The 24,830-nt window shown below is 40.7% G+C and overlaps 1 pseudogene; it reads right to left on the bottom strand.

Moving 5' to 3' along the window:
- Positions 1-19,583: 19,583 nt before the first annotated feature.
- LOC116543407 lies at positions 19,584-20,716 on the bottom strand (annotated as a pseudogene).
- Positions 20,717-24,830: the final 4,114 nt, after the last annotated feature.

Below are 24,830 nucleotides of genomic sequence, written 5' to 3'. Positions count from 1 at the left end.
GTTGTTGATATCCCTCTCTCCTTACCTAAATATTTCCTCTATATACAGGTAAGAGGGAAGATAGTTACTGTATAAATTACTAGAAAAATAATGACTCTCTACCTATAATTTTGGACTGTATTCTGAAAATATGAAACTCTATTGAATGGTTGAAAAAAAAGTTTTCTTTCTGGAATTCACCTCCTCTAGGATCATTTGGCTCAGCTTAAAAACCCGCAAGGCAAGTACATGTGGCTGGAAAGCCTAGGGATCAATTAACGATTCCACTGTCTCCTCCTGTGATGCACACAGGAGGTAGAGACACTCAGAAGCAAATGTTCACTGTAGGACAGTGGGAAGAAGGACTCTTTCCACGTGGTTACTCTGCTCCCATGAATGATCCTGGTGGCAGAGAAAGCTAATCACAGTTTCCCAAGGGTGGATCCAGAGTTCATTGATTCAGTGGCTCAACTAGATATTTTGCTGGCAGCCTTTGGAATTTCTGCAGTTTGAGGTTTAGGGAGAAAAATCACATTAGACACCAAAAGAAATGAGGCTATGTGATCATGGCACATGAGTGTTCATCTGACTTTTTTTCAGGGGGGGATTGTGGTAAAATAGAATTCCTGAGTAACCTTGTAAAGCATTACTAAAGTTTCAATTTCGTGTGTGTGTGTGTGTGTGTGTGTGTTGCTTGTCTTATATGAAAGGCACATGGTTTCTTTAACTGGAAGGACTTTGCTTCATCAGCAACCTTATAGAGCAAATGCTATGCATAAAACTGTTTGTTTCATGCAAATTTAAGGGTTTCCCAGTGAGGAAAAGCTGTTTTAGAAGAGGAATAGCTACTATTCTTTTTCTGAGGAGGATAAAATATGACTCCCTTATCATGAAAAATTCACAGAATTTCATGCTACTGTCACAGACAGCTAACATGACAAATTGTTCTTTTTCTCTTTATGTTGTTTATAAGAAAGTAAGTAAAAGAAGCATCAGCAGTATTTGAGCCAGAGGGGAAGGTGATGTGCATTCTAGATTTAGTCCTAATGGTTAAGCAGGGTAAAGAATACTTGTGGCTGTGACTGAGGGAAGTTGTGGGAGATGAGTAAACTTTTTCATATTAAGATAGCTTGAAATTCCTGATTTATCCCAATAAGATGTTTAGGTAACGTTAACAATATAAGAACTCAAGATGAGTTAGAAATAAACCTTTGCAAAATCCTGAGGATATAAATCAGGATCGGATTGGACATTCATAGATAACAATGTAAGAAAGATCGCTGATTTTACCTAAGTGACTTCTTTGAATCTTGTATTTTTCATACATTTGTTATATTATTTTCAATGGCTATGTTTAATGTTGGCTATTTAAATAAGGAACTTTGCTTTTGTCTTAAAAATGAAGAACAATGTAACAGATATCAGGGCAATCTTTCAGGTTACCTGGCAGTTTGAAGCATGAGACAAATAATTATTAAATATTGGCATCCTTTTGATGCTACTATTTAAGAAAGCAATTGGCTATTTTCTCTCTCAAAAGGGCCAACTTTGGTTCACAACACTCTAGACAATTTTAGAAGTTTGCCTCTTATTAATTGCCTCATTTCTTATTTGCCCCTTATTATTCCATTTTTCATAGTATTCTAAGAGAGTATGTAACCTAAACCTTCCTGTTTTAACTAAAGTTAATTTCTTGTCTAATATACACAAAAGAAAGAAAAGCCACTAGTGTTTGTCTTGTAGTGAGAAATGAGGAAGGAAAGAAGAAGGATATTAAGACTAGAAGACAAAACTGAAAAGACCAGAGACATGATGTCTGCATTCCCTGGCCCCAGACATGAAGATCCACACAGGAGGGAGAGTAGAGAAAAGCGAGGAGTCTGGGCGGCCCAGAGAACCACAATCATGCTAGCTTCTGTCACACCACCTGGACACTGGCTGGGTCTGTCAGTACTTTAGGTCAGGAGGCAGACTCTCACCCAGGAAATTGCCTAAATTATGCAGTCAGCTCATTCCCAAACAAAGTATTCTTCTTCTGTAGCTGTAAAACTCCTCATATCTATTTTGGCATCTATCTGAGGTCTCTTTATTTATCTCTCAGGATTTCAAATGTGTCCTCAAATCATGAAAATCTGGTGGTTAATATAGTCTAATCCCAGCTTAGAAGTAGATTGCTGATTTACTCAACAAATGCTTATAAAATTCCTGCCATGGTGGACCTGGTACTCTTACAGTGACTGGGAATGCAAAGGTAAGGAAGGCAGCATGTCCTCTTTCTACTGTGTGTGCTGGGAAAGATGCTGCAGGAAAGACTGACGCATAAACCAGTACTATGGTAGGGTAGATATGCATGAAGATAAGGAACGGGCACTGTAATGAAAGAACACAGGAAGGGCGCTTGACTCACAAGGGCTTGCCCGGGAAAACTTCCCAGAGTAAGAGACATTTTAGGCAGACCTAAAAGGTGTATAGGTATTACTCTGGTGAAGAAGAAGGTAAGAAGACTATCAGACAGTGGTAACATCATATAGAAAAGTCCAAAGGTGACAGAAACTCCAGTGTGGCTGGAAAATTGAGTACGTGTACGTGTGTGTGTGTGTGTGTGTGCGCGCACATGCACATGTGTGCATGTGATGGAGGGGTGAAGGAGGAAGCAGGAAACATATCAGACATAAACCATTGCCAACCCAGTAGCCAATCTCCTACTTCTTCCCAGATAAACACACAGTGGAGATTTCTTAACCTTAGGAAAGGAAGCCTCTACCCAGCCTACAGACTAAATCATGATTGGTCTAACCAGTCTTAGAATCTCATTGCTCTCCGGAGCAATGATTGCTCCATTAGCAAGTATAGGAAAAGAACAGCCTCCTTTTGAGAGGGCCACAGGGAACTGTTAGCCTCTGAGAACTGGACTTCAATTAAAGTCAGAGGTGAAAGAGCAGTAAGTTAAAGACGGAGAGAGGTTATAAATCACAGGACAGATTCCATGAAAAGTTTGGATGAGAAGGCAACAGTGGAAAATGGAGTCAAAGGCACAGAACACAGAGACGTGAGTGAAGGTGTAGGTAACGGGAAAGGATTCTACTGGGTGGTGAGAAGGGAAAAATGGACACGAGGCAAAATAGCTAATTAGGATCCTTCTAGTTGAAAGTAATAGAATGCTCCTTGAATCAGCATAATATGGAAAAGAAGGAGTTGCTAGAAGGATACAGTGGTCTCTCATGGAACTCAAGGGCAAGAGCGCAGCTGGATGAGTGGAAGAAGCTAGGAGCAGAAACGGTTCCCACGTCTTAGCTTTTCTCCACACATTTGCTTCCTTCCTATGTCCACATGCAACTCATTTTTTCTGCTTTTTTATCCACAGTGCAAACAAAGATCCCAAGTTTACATGTTCTGTTTCCAACCAACTGACCAATCAACTTGCTAACTCTCAGCCCCAATTCCAAAACGTCAGAAGAAAAAATCTTATTGTCACAGCTCGGGCAGAAATCCATTCCCATTCCAGTCAACCAGAAAGGTGGGGTCACATGGTACAAACATGGCAGCTAGCAGTGAACTGCTATGAAGCAGAACTGCTGTCCCCTGTTATGACTCAGGAAGTCATAAGTCCAATGCTTCATTAATCCTCCCAAGTGCTTTTTGGATACAGGGAATTGGCAATGGTGGGGGCCTTCTCTGATCTCTCAGGCATTAACTTACTCCTGGGTAGGTTATCTTGCTGAGTCATTTCAGGGGTTTGATGGCTGTGGAGCCGTCAGTTTTTCTATATGATCTGTACTATGATCTAGAATGAATGGGGCAGGTCAAGGGAGAGACTTAACTTTCAAGTTAACAGCTTCTTTTATTTATTTATTTATTTTATTGCATTTTAGGTTTTGGGGTACATGAGAAGAACATGCAAGAGTGTTGCATAGGTACACACGTGGCAGTGTGATTTGCTGCCTTCCTCCCCATCACCTATATCTGGCATTTCTCCCCATGCTATCTCTCCCCAACTCCCCACCCCCCACTGTTCCTCCCCTATTTCCCCCCAACAGATCCCAGTGTGTGATGCTCCCCTCCCTGTGTCCATGTGTTCTCACTGTTCAGCACCCACCTATGAGTGACAACATGCGGTGTTTGATCTTCTGCTCTTGTGAGTGTTGCGGCATACAGTAGCTATGTGACCCTGCGGTAGGGGTGGTGAAGTTCCCTCTCTTTCCCCCAGGCAGTGACTACCCTTTGCTCTCCAGGTTACACAGTACTGCAGAGTTTCTCAACCTTTTGTGAACATCAGAATCGATTGGAAAGCCTGTTAGTGTTCAGATTACTGGGCCCAATCTTTAGTGATTACAATTTAGTGGTTTGGGACAATACCTGGTAATCTTCATTTTAAAGAAGCACCCCAGGTGATTCTGATTTGTAAAGCGCTTGAACTACACTTTGAGAAATTTGACACTACAGTCTTGATAACTTGACACCACAGGGCCCTAACGATGCAGCCAGCTAAAAGGTACTCCGTTTAGCTATATATAACACATTCAATATGCCTACATATGTCAAAGTATTCCATTCTTTAACTCAAATTTGCACTAAATACAGAAACATATCTTTTTTGGCATCATGTTTTGTTTATATTTATCAATCTCACTCCCAGTGTTGAAATTGCCACTTCTTCCATTTTTTTTCTTTTTTTTTTGAGACGGAGTTTCGCTCCTGTTACCCAGGCTGGAGTGCAATGGCGTGATCTCAGCTCACTGCAACCTCCGCCTCCCGGGTTCAGGCAATTCTCCTGCCCCAGCCTCCTGAGTAGCTGGGATTACAGGCACGCGCCACCATGCCCAGCTAATTTTTTGTATTTTTAGTAGAGGCGGGGTTTCACCATGTTGATCAGGATGGTCTCGATCTCTTGACCTCATGATCCACCCGCCTCGGCCTCCCACAGTGCTGGGATTACAGGCTTGAGCCACCGCGCCTGGCCTACTTCTTCCATTTTTGATGGATGCTTCTATGTTTACTCAGCAACCCTTTTCCTTCTGACACCCATTCATATGATGATATTACTGTTGACGTCACTTGGATAACATGCTTGTGGAGTAAGGATAAGGAGTGTTTTGCTTTGTGACCTGTTATTTCTACTCCTTTTTGGTTACAGGCAGAGTTTTAAAAACATGCAACAAATAAAAATGTTAGGTAGAGTAATAAAACCGGGAATCAGGTGTCCCCAATTACTTGTTTACCCTAAAAAATAATACTGTTTCTGGTATCCCAAAATGCTGGAGGTGTCAGAAAATTTAGAATTCATTATTTAATTCATAATTTGGTTGGCCACAATCACATGAACTACTGTTTATTAAGTACCTACTATGTGCATGGTATTTTAGGTGCTTTGCATGCATTGTTTCATATAATCCTCACAATAACACCAGAGGGAAGGAACATTATTTCTCATGGAACCAGGATTTTAAAAGCATCTCAATAGGCTTGATAAATAAGGATAATCAATTAAGAAGGATAAATATAAAGCCATTTACCTGGTTTCTAAAGCCAGCTGCACAAGTCTGGAATGAGTCAGATTGGACTGCACAGTGGTTTACAGGAGACAACATGGGTGCTTCAGTTGACTATTAGTTACATTGGTGTCAGAGGCAGCATTGCCAGAAAAGTTAGGTGTCCATAAGAATGTGAACAGAAGCCTTGTCCAGCTTAACTCTGTGCTGGTTTTGCCTCACTGTTGAGTGGGGTTCATTCCAGGCTCTGCATGTTATGAGAAATTTTGGCCAATCAGACCCTAGAGGAGAGACAGAGGATCTTGAAGGACATTTATTGGAAGAACATATAAAGGAATAGAGAATATTCGATCCCAAATAACATAAACGCTGCTTCAAATACTTGAAGGGCTGTAAGATGGACCCATGAAGGAAGTATGTGTGGCTCTGAGAGCAGCAAAAGGTACCATGATTAGACATCACAGGAAAGCAAATTTCCTTCCTTCCTTCCTCCCTTCCTCCCTCCCTCCCTCCCTCTCCCCCTCCCCCTTCTCCTCCCTCTCCCTCTCTTTCTCTCTTTCACATGGTGTTGCTGTGTTGCTCCAGCTGATCTCAAACTCCTGGCCTCAAGCCATCCTCCCACCTCAGCTTCCTGAGTAGCTGGGATTAGAGACTTGAGCTATTACACCAGGCTGACCAAAATCTCCACACAGCACACATACCAGCTGTCCAACCATGGGGTGGACTGCTGTGGGAGGCAGCCAGCTCCTATCACTGTAGGCACCATGGAGTGGCAGAATGCCCTTTACCCTGGAGGTTTGGGAGGAAACACATTCCTGGATATTGGATGGTGTCTTACGATCTTTCGAGTTCCTTTCCAAATTTTAGAATTTGTTATTCTGGTGACACAAACAGATATTAGAAAACTACTATGCAAAAGGTCCTATATCAACACTGTGAAAGATTTAAAAAAAAAGGAATAAGGCATAATTTTTGACTTCAAATGACTTACCAACTAGTGGATAAACAGGTTAAAAAATAAATACAAAACCAGGAATGGTGGTTTAAAACTGTAATCCCAGGATTTTGAGAGTCTGAGGCTAGAAGAAAGAGTTCAAGATCAGCCTGGGCAACATAGCAAGACGCTAACTCTATTTTATATGTGTGTGTGTGTGTGTGTGTGTGTGTGTGTGTGTGTGTGTGTGTAGTGACACACACCTGTAGTCCCAGCAACCTGAGAGGCTGAAGTGGGAGACTCTCTTGATCCCAAGAGCTCAAGGCTGCAGTGAGCTATGATTGTGCCACTGCACTCCAGCCTGGGTGACAGAAAATAGCTTTTAAAATATCAAGACAAACTGAGCATAGACTATGTAACAGGTACTTCGTCTCTAGTAATAAGTCATAAAATTTACTGTCATAATAACTCTGTGATTTGGAGATTATTGCTCGAATAATAAGAGGTTTTGCTTTCCATCACAATTGTTTCACACAAACTTCTGTACATTCTGTGCAAACTGTTTAAACAAAAACTTTTGTGAATGTAATTCTTTATAATCTGTGGTGAATTTATGTCTCACAAGTGTGCATGATCTACACACATTTCAGGTTTCTTCTTTGCCAATACCAAGCTCTGGTCGCTTCTTCTGTCCTTTTCTCTGCTGCCACTCCCAGGCTGCTGAGAATTTCTGCGAATGATCACAGAGCCGTGCTCCCAGGGTCCACGCTGATGCACGCAATCTTTCCCAGGCTGGATTCTCACTGCTGTTCAGGCAATGACTTTACTCACCCCTCGTTGAGTTGCTGATGCATCTCTCATAGTATCTATTCCAATTTTTTCCATATTCCTTAAGACTCCCTCAACCCCACTCCTTCTCCAGGAACACTTCACCCTTAGCATGTGGTCATTCTGCTAGAATGTAGCTCCCCCATTCCTTCAAATGGATGCTCCCCTGACTTCACTCCAGGGAGACTCAATCACCATAGCAACCACTGCTGGCTTTAGTTCATTTCATCAGAAACCCCAACTGGCAGAGACGGCTGAATCGGGGAATTTTTGCAGGAAGATTTTGGGAGCTCTTGATACTGAGGGCTGAAATCTTAAAGGCAGCTTTAAATTTAAATAACCAGAAAATAACAGGTCCATAAGCACAACAGAGAAGGAAAGGGTGGGTCTAGAAACAGCAATTTCTTGTCCTGCTAATTTCTTTGAGGGAAGTCATAGGTTCTATGGAAACAAAGAGGTAGGGATCAGCTGGAGTTTGAGATCCTGATATCAAAAGACATCATTATGTCTTGTTTCATTCCTTCCAATATATGTTGGAGGTACAGACTTTAAAGGAAGAAAACGAATATCTAAAACAGTTTTTCCTTTAATCATAATTTCAAAACTGATTTATGGAGTTAGGAGGGTAAAGTGTGATATTGTAAGCCTATTTGGCAAATATTTGTTGCTGTTCTCTTTGTGTTGCTGTTCTCATTGTGCTAGGATATGGAAAAGAATGAATACAATATACAATCTGTCCTAATGGGAGATACGTACACATTAAGAGAAATGGAAAAGTTTACAATTAGACCAACGTCAGCTCTTCCAGAGACATTTCTACCACAAAGCACAAGCATTTGCAAGCCTACATGGGAACTCCATGAATTTGCAGAACCCTGCTTGGTAAAGAAACCACTCAACCTTTATAGCACATCCAAGTTTCCAAAGCATTTGAATCAGTTCACCATAAGGCAACAAGCTCTCCTTTAAAAGACTCATCCTTCACAGTTCTTAGGCATGTGAATTTTCCCTTTCATCACCCTTAAACTTAATGACATAGCAGCTGAAAACGAAGACCTCTCTTGACCAAAATTTGACGATAAAAATTTGGGATTATACAACATATAACTATAATAAAATGTGGTCACTCTGTAATACACAAAAGAACAAAGAACAGTGGGAAACACAGGAAAAAGGGCAATTTATTTTGTTCTAGGGACTTGGGCAAAGCTTCACAAAAGAGAAAATGTTTCAGCTGTAATTTGTCTTCCTCCTTCATTCCTAAGTGATAAATTATATTCTCCTTTTTGGGAAATTAAAAAATACATTTTTTTAATTATAAGAGAAATATATATTTACAGAAATTAGAATGCACCATAAGAGTTTGGATTCCAGTTCTTCGCTCTTCACAGGTGAGTAACCATGAAGCTTCTGAGGACACTCCATAATCTTGAGTACAGGGATTTTAGAAGCCAAGTGATGAAGACAGCATTTGTTATAATCCGGCCTTTAAAAACAAAATGCTGTAAACTACACTAAATGGGAATGGGCAAGCGAGAAGAGAGAGAAACTGTCCAGAAAGCTAATTCCTTTTCAACTCTTGCCAGCCTCAGTCTAGACTTGCCAGAAGATCTTTGCTAGGTTATGGATTTTTGGTGTTTTTATTAAGGACTATCTGGAATAGAGCCTCATTCCTCCTCTACTCCAGAAGGTGATAGTCACTGATTCACTCTTCATATCCCTTAAGCTTGCATGATTTAATTTCTTTCTTCCCATTAAATTAGAATTAAAAAAAATCTTATTAGTTTCCTCCAAGGGTCTTGGAAAGATAAAGGAAACTGTCAAGACTTAAGAGTGTCATAAACCTTGGGGACACACATGGCACTCAAATACTAGAGATGAGATGATATCTAATGATATCATTTTCAAAAATGTCTTTTATTATTTTGCCATGTCCTGAAATCCCATAAAAGCGTAACAGAAATGAGTCTGGGGTTTTACTAAGTTAAAATTTGCAAAGAAGGAGGAAAAGGGATGATAATGTCATTGATTTTCATTATTGTTCATTGCAAATTCCACGAAAAAGTAAAATATTAGTCAAGATGCAAAATTAGATGACTCCGTCATCAAGAGGGCAAAGCAAGGTGCTTAAAATCTAACAAGACTGATGAAAGAAGAAAGAACATCATCAATCAAAATCTCAAGTTTTACATTGGCAGCACTTTCTGTGCTATTTCCCAAGTTTTTCTAGGGCTCCACCTATTATACTTGGAATCACTGACATTGCTGAAAGCATTTTAAAGGCATTAATTATCTAACTTACTGGCTTAATGACATATGGTGCTCATCTCAGGAGAATAGCAAATGGATAGGTATCAGGAACCCTTCTTTGGTGACAGAAAACCAAGCGACAAAAAAGAAGCGGTTTGTCCTAAAACATCTAAAAGGCAGTTTGGAAATAACAGCTAGACTCAAGTTTGGTTCAGCCCAATTTAAAAAAAAAAAAAAAAAAGCCACCTCATTCACTGACACCAAAATATGTTCACCTACAAAATGATTTCTTTTTCTGGCGTGATTTTTTTTTCCTTTGTTCAGCCTCGGAGATAATACTAATGATTACCAGCGATGGTAGTGAAAGCCAAGCTTAATCACCATAATTGACAATTAAGTTGGATAACAACACAGAGACAGGTGATTTCACACAAGGCTAATGAAAATGGGCTATTAAAATCCACACACGTTTGGCAGCAATTATGAGCTCCTGGAGCCATTTGCTTTGAAATGTGCACATTTCACAGGTGGCTGCCTGCCAACAAGACACCTTTGAGCAGGACTGAGAAACCAAGAGGAAAAGACAGAGTTGCCACAGATTTTCTTAAGTGCCATTGCTTTTCAGTGGCTTGCTGGATCTTTACGTTACAGGCCAGATGTTTTAAAGCCAAAGAAAGATGCAAAGTTCACAGCTGTAGAGATTGACAGACAGCCCGTTTTGAGCCACGATGGAATTGGCAGAGGACTGGCAAATGCAGAAGGAGAAAGCAGAGAGGACCCCATGGGATAAGTGCTGGACCCTGTACGAAAGGCCTGGATTTCTTGTCTAGAGTACATAGAAGACACTTAACAGTTTTCACAAAATGTAGAATGGAAGTAATAATCCCTGTTTCCCAAATTTGATAGTATGGTTAAGTGAGTTCAGTTCCTTGAAGGGCACTTGGATTCAGAGGCTGAGGTTACTTTGCTGCAGTTTCATGCATATCCTAGATCCCTGCTGTTACTCGTTCGTATCAGTATGCCACCATTCTGCTCAAAGCCTGTCTCCTTTCAGCTCTTCACTGTCTGGATATACCAGTTAGTAGGGAAGTTAGTCAACTTTTTTTAAAGACAGGAAACCAAATAACAAAGAGCAGTGACGACTTGCCTGAAGGAAGTCTGGGAATCACATCTGTATTCAAATACAAGGGTTGAATCTGCTTTTTAGCCACTCTGAGAATCTGTCTTTTAATTGGTACATTTAGACCATCCTCGTTTAAAGTGATTATTGATGTTGTTGAATCAATATTTACTGTTTGTTTAACTGTTTTCTATTCATTGTACTTGTTCTTTTTAAAAATTTCTTTTTCTGCATTTTCTGGTTTTACAAGATTCCATTTTGTCTCTTCTTTTAGCATATCAATTACATGTTCCTTTCCATTTTTTAAGTATTTGCCCTCTGGTTTGCCATATACATCTACAGTTAATATTTCTTTCTCTTCATGTGTATATAACAGAATATTTCCAATTCTTCCCTCTCATCTCTTACAACATTACTGTCATTCATTTGACTTGTCCATGTGAATATAATCACCCAATGCATTGTTACTGTTATTACGTTAAACAATTATCTTTTCAATCAGTTGAGAATAAGAAAAACAAAACATTTATTTTACTTTTATTTCTTCATTCCCTGACACTTTTCCTTTCTTTATATGGATCCAATTTCTGACCTAGATCCTTTTCTGCTCCACAAAGAACAACTTTACTTTTTCTTACAGGGCAGGTCTGCCAACAATGACTTCTCTAAAGTTTTTCTTCTGTGAAAAAGTCTTTAGTTCTTCTTCAGTTTTGAAGAATAAGTTCACTGGATATAAAATTCTAGGTTAGTAGGTTTGTTTCTCTCAAAACTTCAAATACTTCACTCCATTCTCTTCCTGCTTGTGTGGTTTCTGATGAGAAGTCATCTGTCATACTTTTTCTTGTTTCTCTATATGTAAGTTGTTTTTTCCTCTGGCTTGTTTGAAGGATTTCTCTTTGCCTTTCTGAAGTTTGAATATGATATGCCTATGTATAGTGGGTTGTTTTTTTTTTTTTTAATTTATCCTGCTTGGTGTTCTCTGAGCTAACTGAAACTGCAGTTTCGTGTCGTCATTATTTTGGAAAAGTCTTGGATATTTTTATTTCAGATATGTCTTCCGTTCCATTCTTTTTCTTCTCCTGATATTTCAGTTGGGCATGTTACACTTCTTGAAATTGTTTCACAGTTCTCGGATGTTCTATTATAATTGTTTCACTGTACTTGGTATTTACATTTATGTTGTGGGAGTTTCTAGTAATCCATCTTCAAGTTCGTGGATTCTTTCTTCAGCCATATTCAGTCTTCTGAGCCCATCAAAGGCATTCTTTATTTCTGTCACACTGTTTTTGATTTTTCCTTAGAGTTTTCATCTCTCTGCTTACATTATCAATCTGGTCTTACATGTTGTCCACCATTTTCTTTAGAGCCGTTAACATGTCATAGTTATTTTAAATTTTGAGCCTAGAAAAAAAAAATTTGTGTCATAGCTGGGTCTGCTTATAATACTTATATTGTCTTTTTTAGACTGCTTGCCTTTTTTCCTACATTTTAAAATGACGTGAAATTTTTTTTTGAAAGCTATATATGTATACTAAGTAATAGCAACTGAGGTAAATAGGGCTATCATGTAAGGTTTTATGTTTCTCTGGCTGGGAGTTATGCAGTATTTAGTATTTGCCGTAGCTATAGGTGTTGGAGCCTTAAATTTCCTCTAGTGTCCTTGTTTTCGTCTCCCTTGTTGTCTTTGGGTTTCCCTAGAAATGTGTTCTTAATTAGATTCTGTATCTAACTCTCTCTTTTATAATCTGCTTTTATTATACTGGAGTCCTATTGTAATAATACAGTATTGGGAGGGGAGGAGGGGAAACATTTTTTAATCATCTGCTTAAATCTCCTTTTTTTTTTTTTTTTAAAGTGAGCAAAGTCCCTGGGTTGTAATTTCCAGAATAATTGCTTAGCCTTTTTTCTCCTTCCTTATGTGAGACAAGATGGGTAGAGAGTGCACTGGAGTTGTCTAATTATCCCTATGTTTGATCAGATAAGGCCCTGGTAAAGTAGTTTCTGTTAAGGGCAGGTCTTTGTTACGAAAAATAGAACACTCCGGGCTAATTTCTAAGGGTTGCTTTCCCTTTTTTCCCTGCCCAAAGCACAAGGAGCTACTTTCTTTCATCTTCACTGTGAGATCCTTGGTTGGGCTTTTAGAAGTGAAATATATGTTCATAGCTGCAATGTTTACAATAGCAAAGACCTGGAACCAACCCAAATGCCCATCTACAATAGACTAGACAAGGAAAATGTGGCACATATACACCATGGAATACTATGCAACCATAAAAAATGATGAGTGTGCCCTTTGTAGGGACATGGATGAATCTGGAAACCATCATTCTCAGCAAACTGACACAAGAACAGAAAATCAAACATCACATGTTCTCACTCATAGGCAGGTGTTGAACAATGAAAACACATGGGCACAGGGAGGGGAGCATCACACACTGGGGTCTGTCGGGGGGGCCAAGGGAGGGACATGGGGGGGTGGGGAGGTTGGGGAGGGATAACATGGGGAGAAATGCCAGATATAGGTGATGGGGGATGGAGGCAGCAAACCACATTGCCATGTGTGTACCTATGCAACAATCCTGCATGATCTGCACATGTACCCCAGAACCTAAAGTACAATTTTAAAAAAAAAAGTATGTGTGGGGAACCCTCACACTGTGTCACCAGGAGTTTTTAACTATCAAGCTAATTTGCAATCAGTCTGTAGCTATTTGTCAATTACTATTTAAGTGTTCCTACCAGTTACTGACTTCAACAGTTTCTGCTCCTGGTGAGTTGTGATTCTCTGTATCTGCCCATCTCTCTATTTTTCAGAGTGGTGGTTTGTTTGCCCTGTGACCTCATTTCTCTGGGGGAATCTCAGTTGGTGATTTTTTATTTGTTCAGCTTTTTTCTTGTTTTGCCAGTTTTTTCTTGTTAGGGTAAATAAAATCACTAAAATTAATTTTACCTGTTTCTTTTTAGATTTTAATGTGGCTACTAGAAAATTTCAAATTACATTATTTGACTCACATTTTTCCATTTGCCTACACTGCTGTATGGTTTAAAATATGTGTCTTTGATTTATTATCATCTACTTTTAAATGTTATAATGATATTTCACATATAATTTGAAACTCTTAAAATAATATTCCATTCTCCGTCCTGTCCCTTGTGCTATTGTTGTCATATATTTTACTTCTGCATGTTATAAACCACACACTGAATTATTTTGATGTTAGAATTAAATTATACATTAAAGATCTTAAAAAATGAGGAGAAAAGTCTTTTCTATGTAACCACATGTATACTATTCACAGTACCCTCCATTCTTTGTGTAGATATAAGTTTGCAAGTTACATCATTTCCTTTTGTCTGAAGAACTTTATTTAACATTTCTTGTAATGCAGACCTGCTCCTGCTTAATTTTGTCATCTTTTGTTTATCTGAAAAAAAGTTTTGATTTAGTATTCATTTTTTTTTCTTTTTTTTTTGATTTTGATTTTACTTTAAGTTCTGGGAACATGTGCAGAACATGTGGATTTGTTACATAGGTGTACCTGTGCCATAGTGCTTTGCTGTATCTATTGACTCATCCTCTAAGCTCCCTCCCCTAGCCTCCCAACCCCCAACAGGCCCCGGTGTGTGATGTTCCCCTCCCTGTGTCCATGTATTCTTAGTTTTCAACTCCCACTTATGAGTGAGAACACGCGGTGTTTGGTTTTCTGTTCCTGTGTTAGTTTGCTGAGGATAATGGCTTCCAGCTTTATCCCTGTCCCTGCAAAGGACATGATCTCATTCCTTTTTATAACTGCATAGTATTCCATGGTGTATATGTACCATATTTTCTTTATCCAGTCTATCACTGATGGTCATTTGGGGATTCCATGACTTTGCTATTATAAATAGTGCTACAGTAAAGATACGTGTGCATGTGTCTTTAGAGTAGAATGATTTATAATCTTTTGGGTATATACCTAGTAATGGGATTGCTGAGTCAAATGGTATTTCTGGTTCTAGATCCTTGAGGAATTGCCATGCTGTCTTCCACAATGGTTGAACTAATTTACATTCTCACCAATAATTTAATGAGAAGTGCCTGTTCATATACTTGATATAGTTTTTGGTGGGGTTGTTTTTTTCTTGTAAATTTGTTTAAGTCCTTTGTAAATTCTGGATATTAGTCCTTTGTCAGATGGGTAGATTGTAAAAAATTCTCCCATTCTGTAGGTTGCCTGTTCACTCTGATGACAGTTTCTTTTGCTGTGCAGAAGTTTAGTTTAATTACCTCCCATTTGTCAATTTTGGCTTTTGCTGCAATAGCTTTTAGCATTTTCGTCATGAAGTCTTTGCTTATGCCTGTGTCCTGAATGGTATTGCCTAGGTTTTCTTTTAGGGATTTTATAGTTTGGAATTTTATGTCTAAGTCTTTAATTCATCTTGAGTTAATTTTTGTACAAGGTGTAAGGTAGGGGTCCAGTTTCAGTTTTCTGCATAGGGCTAGCCAGTTTTCCAAGCATTATTTATTAAATAGGAGATCCATTCCCCATTGCTTGTTTTTGTCAGGTTTGTTGAAGATAAGATGGTTGTAGATGTGTTGTGTTATTTCTGAGGTCTCTGTTCTGTTCGATTGGTATATATGTCTGTTTGGTACCAGTACCATGCTGTTGTGGTTACTGTCACTTTGTAATATAGTTTGAAGTCAGGTAGCATGATGTCTCCTGCCTTGTTCTTTTTGCTTAGAACTGTCTTGGCGAAATGGGGTCTTCTTTAATTCCACAAAAATTTAATGTAGGTTTTTTCTAATTCTGTGAAAAATGTCAAGGATAGTTTGATGAGAATAGCACTGAATCTCTAAATTACTTTGGGCAGTATGGCCATTTCCACAATATTGATTCTTCCTATCCATGAAAATAAAATGTTTTTCCATCTGTTTGTGTCCTCTCTTACTTCCTTGAGCAGTGGTTTGTAGTTCTCCTTGATGAGGTCCTTCACATCCCTTGTTAGCTGTATTCCTAGGTATTTTATTTTCCTTGTAGCTGTTGGGGGCGGACAGCAACGTATTAAAGCTTTTGTACATGGCATTTGAGGTTGGGGTATGGAAAATTACTGAGGCACTGTGTGTGTTATTTGTGCATGGGAATGAAACTCCTCGACCCTGAAAACAGGACAGGGATTGGAGTGTAAGGAACGCTGAAAACAGCCTCCTGAGATTGCAGCTTGAGCGTTGTGCAAGGTAGGTGCCTCAGCAACCCACCTCACATGGCCATCTAGTGGATGTTTGTAGTTAATACGAAGCCCTTTCAATTAGTACCTGGCGGGATGCGGGGGTGGATTTTCTCAGAAGAGCCACCTGCCAGCCCTGCTCAGCTGGAATTGTCTAAGTACTTCATTCAGCATTCACTGCAAGCTATAATCTCTGCAAATGGTGACCCCGACGTGATTGCCTTGAAGTTACACGTGAAGGAGGAGAGCTCGTCAATTTTCGGGGAATCCTGGTAAGGAACAGTCCTGACTCCCATCAGGACATGAGCAAGTATAAAATATCAGGGGTTAGGATATCATGGGTCAAGAAATGACCAAAGAGCAGAAAATACTTTTTAAAACAGAGCAACAGCTACTTAAGGCAATCCAGTGCACTGTGGAGCCTGGAGCTCTGTGCAAGCTTATGCTCTTAATTCAGCAGGAATGTCCATGGCTTCCTGATCAAGGAACCTTAGATTTAGAATTACGGGAGCAGGAAGGTCACTGCCTGAAAAGAGGATATAAGCAAAGTCATTTCCCTAACGTTACTATTTTGACCACCTGGGTGCTGGTATGCTCTGTGTGGTAAATTCTTTATCTGCCAGATTGTGGTGAGTCACACTGCCCATCTTCTCCACCTGAAGAGAATTCAGATTTAAAGCAGAAGGAAGAGCAGGCATCAGAACAACAGGCAGAGATTTCTCTCCCCACTTCATTCCCTTCTATGGGGAATAAGAAAAAGATTTTAGTGATGATGAAAATGGACCGGAGCCTTTTCCTCCCCCTATAGAAAAGCCATTGCCCTCTTTCCTCCACCCTTAAAGGGACCTGCATCTGTTGGTTCCGTCCAGGCAACAGTGCCTCCCATCCTCCTTAAGTAGATTGGAGGCCGCCCAAGGGACTGTTCTTGGATAAGACCCCCAGGCAGCAAACATCTATATGATCAGGTGGCCATGTCTCCTCGATAAACTTTCCTGCTGGAGGAGTGCCTCCAGGACGGAAGGAAAGTGGCTGATTATGATTGTCTTCCTACTATGTATTTCTCACTTCCTATTTCCAGCATCGGCCTTTCTGGCCGTCTGGGTTTTTTTTTGTTTGTTTGTTTGTTTGTTTCCCTGGAGTATAAAGGAAAGTTGCATGCTGCCTCCTGAGTTTTATCCCAGAAAGCTCTGGCTTTCTTGCTGCCCACAGAGGCCTGGGGCAGGAGAGTTGCTAAGATGCCATGGAGTGCCCATTTAGTCACTGGCAGTCTAGGCAAGTTGACCCTTTCTGGGTTTGTGGTGACAGAGGGGAGGCCAAGTGGTGCAGATGGAATCCCTGGGTGGCTGTGGGCAGCTCCAGCCCGGTCCTGAGATGCCTCCTCACCATGGTCACGTGCCTCAGTATTTTTCCATGTCCAGACCTCAAATGTCATGTACGTAAGCTTGAATATGTCGCCGTGCGCCCCCTACAGTAGTAACTGTGAATGGGAGCTCATTCATGATTTGGCTCTCTGATTGGCTATTATTGGTGTATAGAAATGCTTGTGATTTTTGTGCATTGATTTCGTATCCTGAGACTTTGCTGAAATTGCTTACTAGGTTAAGGAGTTTTTAGGCTGAGATGATCGGGTTTTCTAATTATACAATCCTGTCGTCTGCAAACAAAGACAATTTGACTTCCTCCCTTCATGTTTGAATATCATTTATTTCTTTCTCTTGCCTGATTGCCCTGGCCAGAACTTCCAATACTATATCGAATAGGAGTGTGGCAGAGGGCATCCTTGCCTTGTACCAGTTTTCAAAGGGAATGCTTCCACCTTTTGTCCATTCAGTATGATATTGGCTGTGGGTTTGTCATAAATAGCTCTTATTATTTTGAGGCATGTTCCATCAATACCTAGTTTATTGAGAGTTTTAAACATGCATCCATTGAGATAATCATGTAGTTTTTGTCTTTAGTTCTGTTTATGTGATGGATTACATTTATTGATTTGTGTATGTTGAACCAGCCTTGCGTCTCAGGAATGAAGCTGACTTGATTGTGGTGGATAAGTTTTTTAATGTCCTGCTGGATTCGGTTTGCCATTATTTTATTGAGGATTTTTGCATCGATATTCCTGAAGTTTTTTTTTGTGTGTGTGTGTATGTGTCCTGTAAGGTTTTGGTATCAGGATGATGCTGGCCTCATAAAAGGAGTTAGGGAGGAGTTCCTCCTTTTCAATTGTTTGGAATAGTTTCAGAAGAAAAGGTGCCAGCTCCTGGTACCTTTTCTGGTAGACTTTGGCTGTGAGTCCATCTGGTCCTAGGACTTTTTGTGTGGTAGGCTATTAATTACTGCCTCAATTTGAGAACTTGTTATTGGTCTATTCAAGGATTTGATTTCTTCCTGGTTTAGTCTTGGGAGGGTGTATGTGTTCAGGAATTTACCCATTTCTTCTAGATTTTCTAGTTTATTTGCGTAAAGGTGTTTATAGTATTCTCTGATGGTAGTTTGTATTTCTGTGGGGTCAGTGGTGACATAGCCTTTATTTTTTTAATTGTGTCTATTTGATTCTCCTCTCTTATCTTATTTGTCTAGCTAGCAGTCTATTTTCTTAATCTTTTCCAAAAAAAAACCCAGCTCTTAGATTCATTGATTTTTTTGGAGGGTTTTTCGTGTCTCTGTCTCCTTCACTTCTGCTCTGATGTTAATTTCTTGTCTTCTGCTAGCTTTTGATTTCCTCTTGTTTTTCCAGCTCTTTTAGTGGTGAAGTTAGAGTGTTGATTTTAGATCTTTTTAGCGTTCTGATGTGGGCATTTAGTGCTATAAATCTCCCTCTTAACACTGCTTTAGCCGCAATCCAGATTCTGTTACATTGTCTCTTTTTTCTCACTAGTTTCAAAGAACTTCCGGATTTCTGCCTTAATTTCATTATTTACCCAGAAGTCATTCAGGAGAAGGCTGTTCGGTTTTCATGTAGTTTTGTTGTTTTTAGTGAATTTCATAATCCTGAGTTCTAATTTGATTGCACTGTGGTCTGAGAGACAGTTTCCAACTATGACTTCAGTTCTTTTGCATTTGCTGAGGAGTGTTTACTTCGAATTATGTGGTCTGTTCTAGACTAAGTACTATGTGGCACTGAGAAGAATGTATATTCTATTGATTTGGAGTGGAAGGTTATGTAGATGTCTATTAGGTTCACTTGATCCAGAGCTGAGTTCAAGTTTGAATATCCTTGTTAATTTTCTGCCTCATTGATATGTCTAATATTGACAGTGGGGTGTTAAAGCCTTCCACCATTATTGTGTGAGAGTCTGTCTCTTTCTAGGTCTCTAAGAACTTGTTTTATGAATCTGGGTGCTCCTGTATTGGGTGCATATATATTTAGGATACTTAGTTTTTCTTGTTGAATTGATCCCTTTGCCATTATGCAGTGCCCTTCTTTGTCTTTTTATCTTATTTCATATTCCAGGATACATGTGAAGAACGTAAGTAAACATATGCCACAATGGTTTGCTGCACCGATCAACCCATCACCTAGGTATTAAGCCCTGCATGCATTAGCTATTTATCCTGATGTTCTCCCTCGCCCCCACCCCCTCAACAGGCCCTAATATATGTTGTTCCCCTCCCTGTGTCCATTGTTCAGCTCCCACTTATAAGTGAGAACATGCAGTGTTTGGTAAACTTTCAAACTTCAAAGACATTATTTTCGACCACAACTCAGAAGAAGCTGTAGTGAACAGTGAGATGGCTGGTTGTTGTTGACTGAAATTTTCACCCTCCATCACTAATTACATACCACTTAAATGCATTTTATTAGGTAGGTCAGACTCGTTACAAGTACTATTTCTTAGACATTTAAGTAGTATACATTTTTGCTAAATGGTGAAAAACAAATTATGTGATCATCTAAATGGGCTCCAGACTCCACGTGCCATTTTTTTATACTTTCACTGTTTTCCCCACCTTAGCTCCTTTCAGCATTCCCATAAATGCAGCTAGCATGTGTTCAGATCCTTCAGTGATATATTCCTGAACTGGGTTTTACCCTCTGAGACCCATTTTAGCATGTCCTTCAGAGCTTTTTGGCGGGCATCTCCTTGCCAGCAGGTGATGATGAAATCTTTCATGTGAAGCTCCTGATAGATAAAAATCTCTGGTGGTGGGCCTGGGGAAGGTGGCCCCGTACTGTTACATGTAGATGACTCCTCATATGGCAATTCTTCCAAATTTCTTCATCTGAGAGATAACAATGTTTGAAAACTCTCCACCTATGTTATCAAAATAATAATCGTATCCATCAGGAGAGGCTTTCTTCAAAGTTTCTTCAAAGACTCTACTGTCTTGTAGTTAAAGACAACAACAAATCCAAGCTTTTTAAGGTAGGCAATCTTTTTGTCAGGCCCTACTGCTCCAACTACTTTGCAGCCCTTGAGCTTTGCAACCTGCCCCACCGCAGAGCCCACAGCTCCAGGTGCTGCATTAACCATCACTGTTTCTCCACCCTTCACACCACAGAGGTCAAGTCAGCCAAAGTAAGACAGTGGCACTGTGTAGGACAACTCTGTTGGCAGCTTTTCAAGATCTTTCCCATCAGAAATGGAGTGTGCTTGTTCAGCCTGAGGGAGCCAGTCCAATGGTTCCTGCTAGTAAGGCTATATTTTTACTTTCCACAACTCTGGCCACTTGTTGCCCCATCATTGTATCACCTTCCTTCAGTATTTTGGTTGCCACTGTCATGTAAGAATCCATGGTGAGGAACAAAGCTTCAAGCAGGACCTCTCCATTTTTTAAGGGTGGGGGCTCAGCTGTCTTCGACTCAAAGTCACTACTAGTAGGATTGCCAACAAAGTGCTCCTTCAGGGTCCATCTCTTAGCATGAACCATCTTGACGCTCAGGAGCCTGAGGGTTCCACTGCCTGGTGAAGGTGACTGGGATGGCCTTCTTTGTCTTTTTTGATCTTTGTTGGTTTAAAGTCTGTTTCATCAGAGACTAGGATTGCAACCCCTGTTTTTTGTTTTGTTTTTTTCTTTCTCTTAGCTTAGTAAATTTTCCTCCATCCTTTTACTTTGAGCCTATGTGTGTATTTGCATGTAAGATGAGTCTCCTAAATGCAGCACACTCATGGGTCTTGACACTTTATCCAGTTTTCCAGTCTGTGTCTTTTAATTGGGGTATTTAGCCCATTTACATTTAAAGTTAGTTGGTTTTGTTTGTTTTTTGTTTTGACAGGGTTTCACTCTCATTGCCCAGACTGAAGAGCAATGGCATGATCTTGGCTCACTGCAACCTCCACCTCCTGGGTTCAAGCGATTATCCTGCCTAAGCCTCCCTAGTAGCTGGGATTACAGGTGCTTGTCACCACACCCAGCTAATTTTTGTATTTTTAATAGAGACAGGGTTTCACCGTGTTGGCCAGGCTGGTCTCAAACTCCTGACCTCAGGTGAGCCACCCGCCTTGGCCTCCAAGAGTGCTGGTATTACAGGTGCGAGCCACTGTGCCTCACCAAGGTTAGTATTGTTATGTGTGAATTTGATCCCGTCATCATGATGCTAGCTGGTTATTTTGCACACTAGTTGATACAGTTTCTTCACAGTGTCATTGGTCTTTATATTTTGGTGTTCTTTTGCAGTGGCTGGTACCAGTTTTTTCTTTCTATATTTAGTGCTTCCTGGAGGAGCTCCTGCAAGCCAGGCCTGATGGTGACAAAATCTCTTGGAATTTGCTTATCTGGAACAGATTTTATTTCTTCTTCGCTTATGAAGCTTAGTTTGGTAAGATACAAAACTCGGGGTTGGAAATTCTTTTCTTTAAGAATGTTTGATACTGGCTCCCAGTCTCTTCTGGCTTGTAGAGTTTCTGCTGAAAGATCTACTCTTAGTCTGAATGAGCTTCCCTTTGTAGGTGACCTGACCTTTGTCTCTGGCTGCCCTTAACATTTTTTCCTTTGTTTCAAGCTTGGTAATCTGATGATTATGTGTCTTGGGGTTGCTCTTCTCATGCAGTATCTTAATGGTGTTCTCTGTGTTTCCTGAATTTGCATGCTGGCCTGTCTTGCTGGGTTGGTGCAGTTCTCCTGGATGACATCCTGAAGTATGTTTTTCAGCTCGTTTCCATTCTCCCTGTCTCCTTCAGGTACTCCAGTCAATCACAGGTTTGGTCTTTTTACATAGTCCCATATTTCTTTGAGGTTTTGTTTGCTCCTTTTTATTCTTTTTTCTTTAATCTTGTCTGCATGCCTTATTTCAGCAAGGTGGTCTTTGAACTCTGATATCCTTTTTTTCCACTTGGTCGATTTGGCTATTGATTCTTTTGTGTGCTTCATGAAGTTCTCATGCTGTGTTTTTCAGCTCCATCGATCATTTATGTTCCTCTTTAAGCTGGTTATTCTAGTTAGCAGCTCCTCTAATCTTTTTTCGAGGTTCTTAGCTTCTTTGCATTGGCTTAGATCATGGTTCTTTAGCTCAGCAGAGCTTTTTTTTTTTTTTTTTTTTGAGACAGTCTCGCTCAGTCACCAGGTGCCAGGCTGGAGTGCAATGGCATAATCTCGGCTCACTGCAACCTCTGCCTCCCGGGTTCAAGCAGTTCTCCTGCTCAGCCTCCCGAGTAGCTGGGACTACAGGCATGCACCACCATGCCCAGCTAATTTTTTGTATTTTTAGTAGAGATGGAGTTTCACCATGTTGGCCAGAATGGTCTCAATCTCTTGACCTCATGATCTGCCCACCTCGGCCTCCCAAAGTGCTGGGATTACAGAGCAGAGCCTTTTTATTACCCATCTTCTGAAGCCTACTTCTCTCCATTCATCCATCTCATCCTCTGTCCAGTTCTGTACCCTTGCTGGAGACGCATTGCAACTATTTGAAGGAGAATAACCACTCTGACCTTTTGGGTGTTAGCATTTTTTCATTGATTTTTTCTTATCATCAAGAGTTTGTCTAGTTTCGATCTTTGAGGCTGCTGACCGTTGGATGGGGTTTTTGTGGGAACTTTTGTTGTTGATGCTGTTGTTGTTTTGTTTGTTTGTTTGTAATGGTAAGGTCCCTCTTCTGTAGGGCTGGTGCTGTTTGCTGGGGTTTCACTTCAGGCTGTATTCATCTGGTTCACTCCCATGCTTGCAGATGTCACTCAAGGAGGCTGGAGAACAGCAAAGACAAGTGCCTGCTCCTTATTCTGGGATCTCTGACCTCAAGGAGCACCAACCTGATGCCAGTAGGATTGCTCCTGTATAGATGTCTAATAGCCCCTGTTTGAGGGTCTCACCCCATTGGGTGGCACAGGGAACAGGACCTGTTTAATGAAGTAATTTGACTGCTCCTTGGTGGAGGGGTGTGTTTTGCTGGGGGAAACCCACTCATCTGGGCTGCCTGGATTTCTCAGAACTACCAGGAGGAAACGCTAAGTCTGCTAGTCCACAGAGACTACGGCCATCCCTACCCCTATAGGGTCAGGCTCAGAGAGATCAGGGTTCTGTCCCTGAGGCTCTAGCTGGAGTCGTTGGCATTCCTGCATGGAGGCCCCACCCAGTGAGGAAGGATGAGTCAAGATGAGGCTGAAGAGGCACTCTGGCTGCAGTCTGCCACAGCCAGTGTGTTGGGCTGGGGGAGATACCTCGTGGAACCAAGCTGTCCAGCTCCCCTGGCTCCAGCAGTAGAAAAGTACAGCCTGGAGCTCTAGAGATGGATGCTGCCCTTTCCCTGCCCAGCGAGCTTAGTGTGTTAGGCAGTTATAAGTCCCAGTGCTGGCTGCTGTCCCTTCCCCAAGGAGCTCAAATGGTTTAGACAGCAGGCAGCTGCAGCTGTGGTGCTGGTCCCCACTCCCCCTGGGAACTTGTCAGGCTTAAGCAGATTCTAGCTCAGAGGCTGTTGGGAATCTGCACAGCTTTGGGGTTGGGACCCTAGGCCCCAGTGGTGTGGGTTCACAAGGGAGGTCTTCTGATCCCTGGGTTACACAGTTCCATGAAAAAAGCACAGTTTCCCCAGCTGGGTAGCACTCTAACTCACCGCCTCCCTTGGCTTGGGGGTGGGGTCTCCCCTGCCCCGTATGGCTCTGGGGTATGCAGTCATACCACACTACTCTTCCTGCTTCTCTGTGGATCGCGACAGCCACCTCATTAGGTCTGATGAGAGAACCTGGCTACCTTGGCTGTTGATACAGGATTCACATGCTATTATGGTTCTTTGCAATGGGAGCCTCTGATGGCTGCTGCTTCTAGTTGGCCATCTGGGCCCCACCTTAGTATTCATTTCTGAGGGATAATTTCACTGGTTAGAAAATTGTGGGTAGACAAGGGTTTTTGTTTTTTTTTTTTTTTTTTTTTTTTTGGCGGGGGTGGGTTGTTTCCTACTTAAAAGTCACTGTTCCATTGCTTTTGGACCTAAGTATTCTTATAAGAGGTCGGTACTAATCTTTTTCCTATGTGTGCACAATGTCTTTTTCTAGTTGTTCTGATATGTGTAAAGTACCTTTGTTCAGTCAACCAGTCTTCTAGTTTTCAATGGCTTGATTGTTGTATGCTTTGGAGTGGTTTGGGGTGGGTATATGTGTGCCTCTTTCTTGAAGTTCACTGAGATTCTTTATTCTCTGTATTTATAGCTTTCAACAAAGTTAGAAACTGTTGAGCCATTATTTTTCTGCCCCAGTCTGTCTCATCTCTTTCTGGGACACCAAGTCTGTATATACTATGTGCTTTAATATTCCCGCAAGTCACCGAAACTTCGTTTTGTCAGTCTTCTTTTTCTCTTTGATGCATTTTGGATATATTCTATTGCTATGTCTTTAAATTTAATATTTCTTCTACAGTCTCTGACCTGCCATTAGCTTATCCAGTAAATTTTTTATCCTGGTATTTTGTCACCTCTAAGAGTTCTACAGTGCCCATATTTATATCTTCCATTTATCTCATTATGTTCATGTTTATTTTACATTTTGAACATATAAACAAATTTATAGTCTCTGTTTTAACATCCTTGTCCACTAGTTCTATCATCTTTTTCATTTCTGATTCTGTTTCTATTGTCTGATATATGGTTGGGCTGTGT

This window comes from Sapajus apella, unplaced genomic scaffold, assembly GCF_009761245.1.
Source record: "Sapajus apella isolate SASKATOON/1434 unplaced genomic scaffold, GSC_monkey_1.0 scaffold187, whole genome shotgun sequence".
Classification (NCBI taxonomy): domain Eukaryota; kingdom Metazoa; phylum Chordata; class Mammalia; order Primates; family Cebidae; genus Sapajus; species Sapajus apella.
The sequence above is the reverse complement of the archived record's forward strand: the minus strand, read 5'-3'. Positions and strand labels throughout refer to the sequence as shown.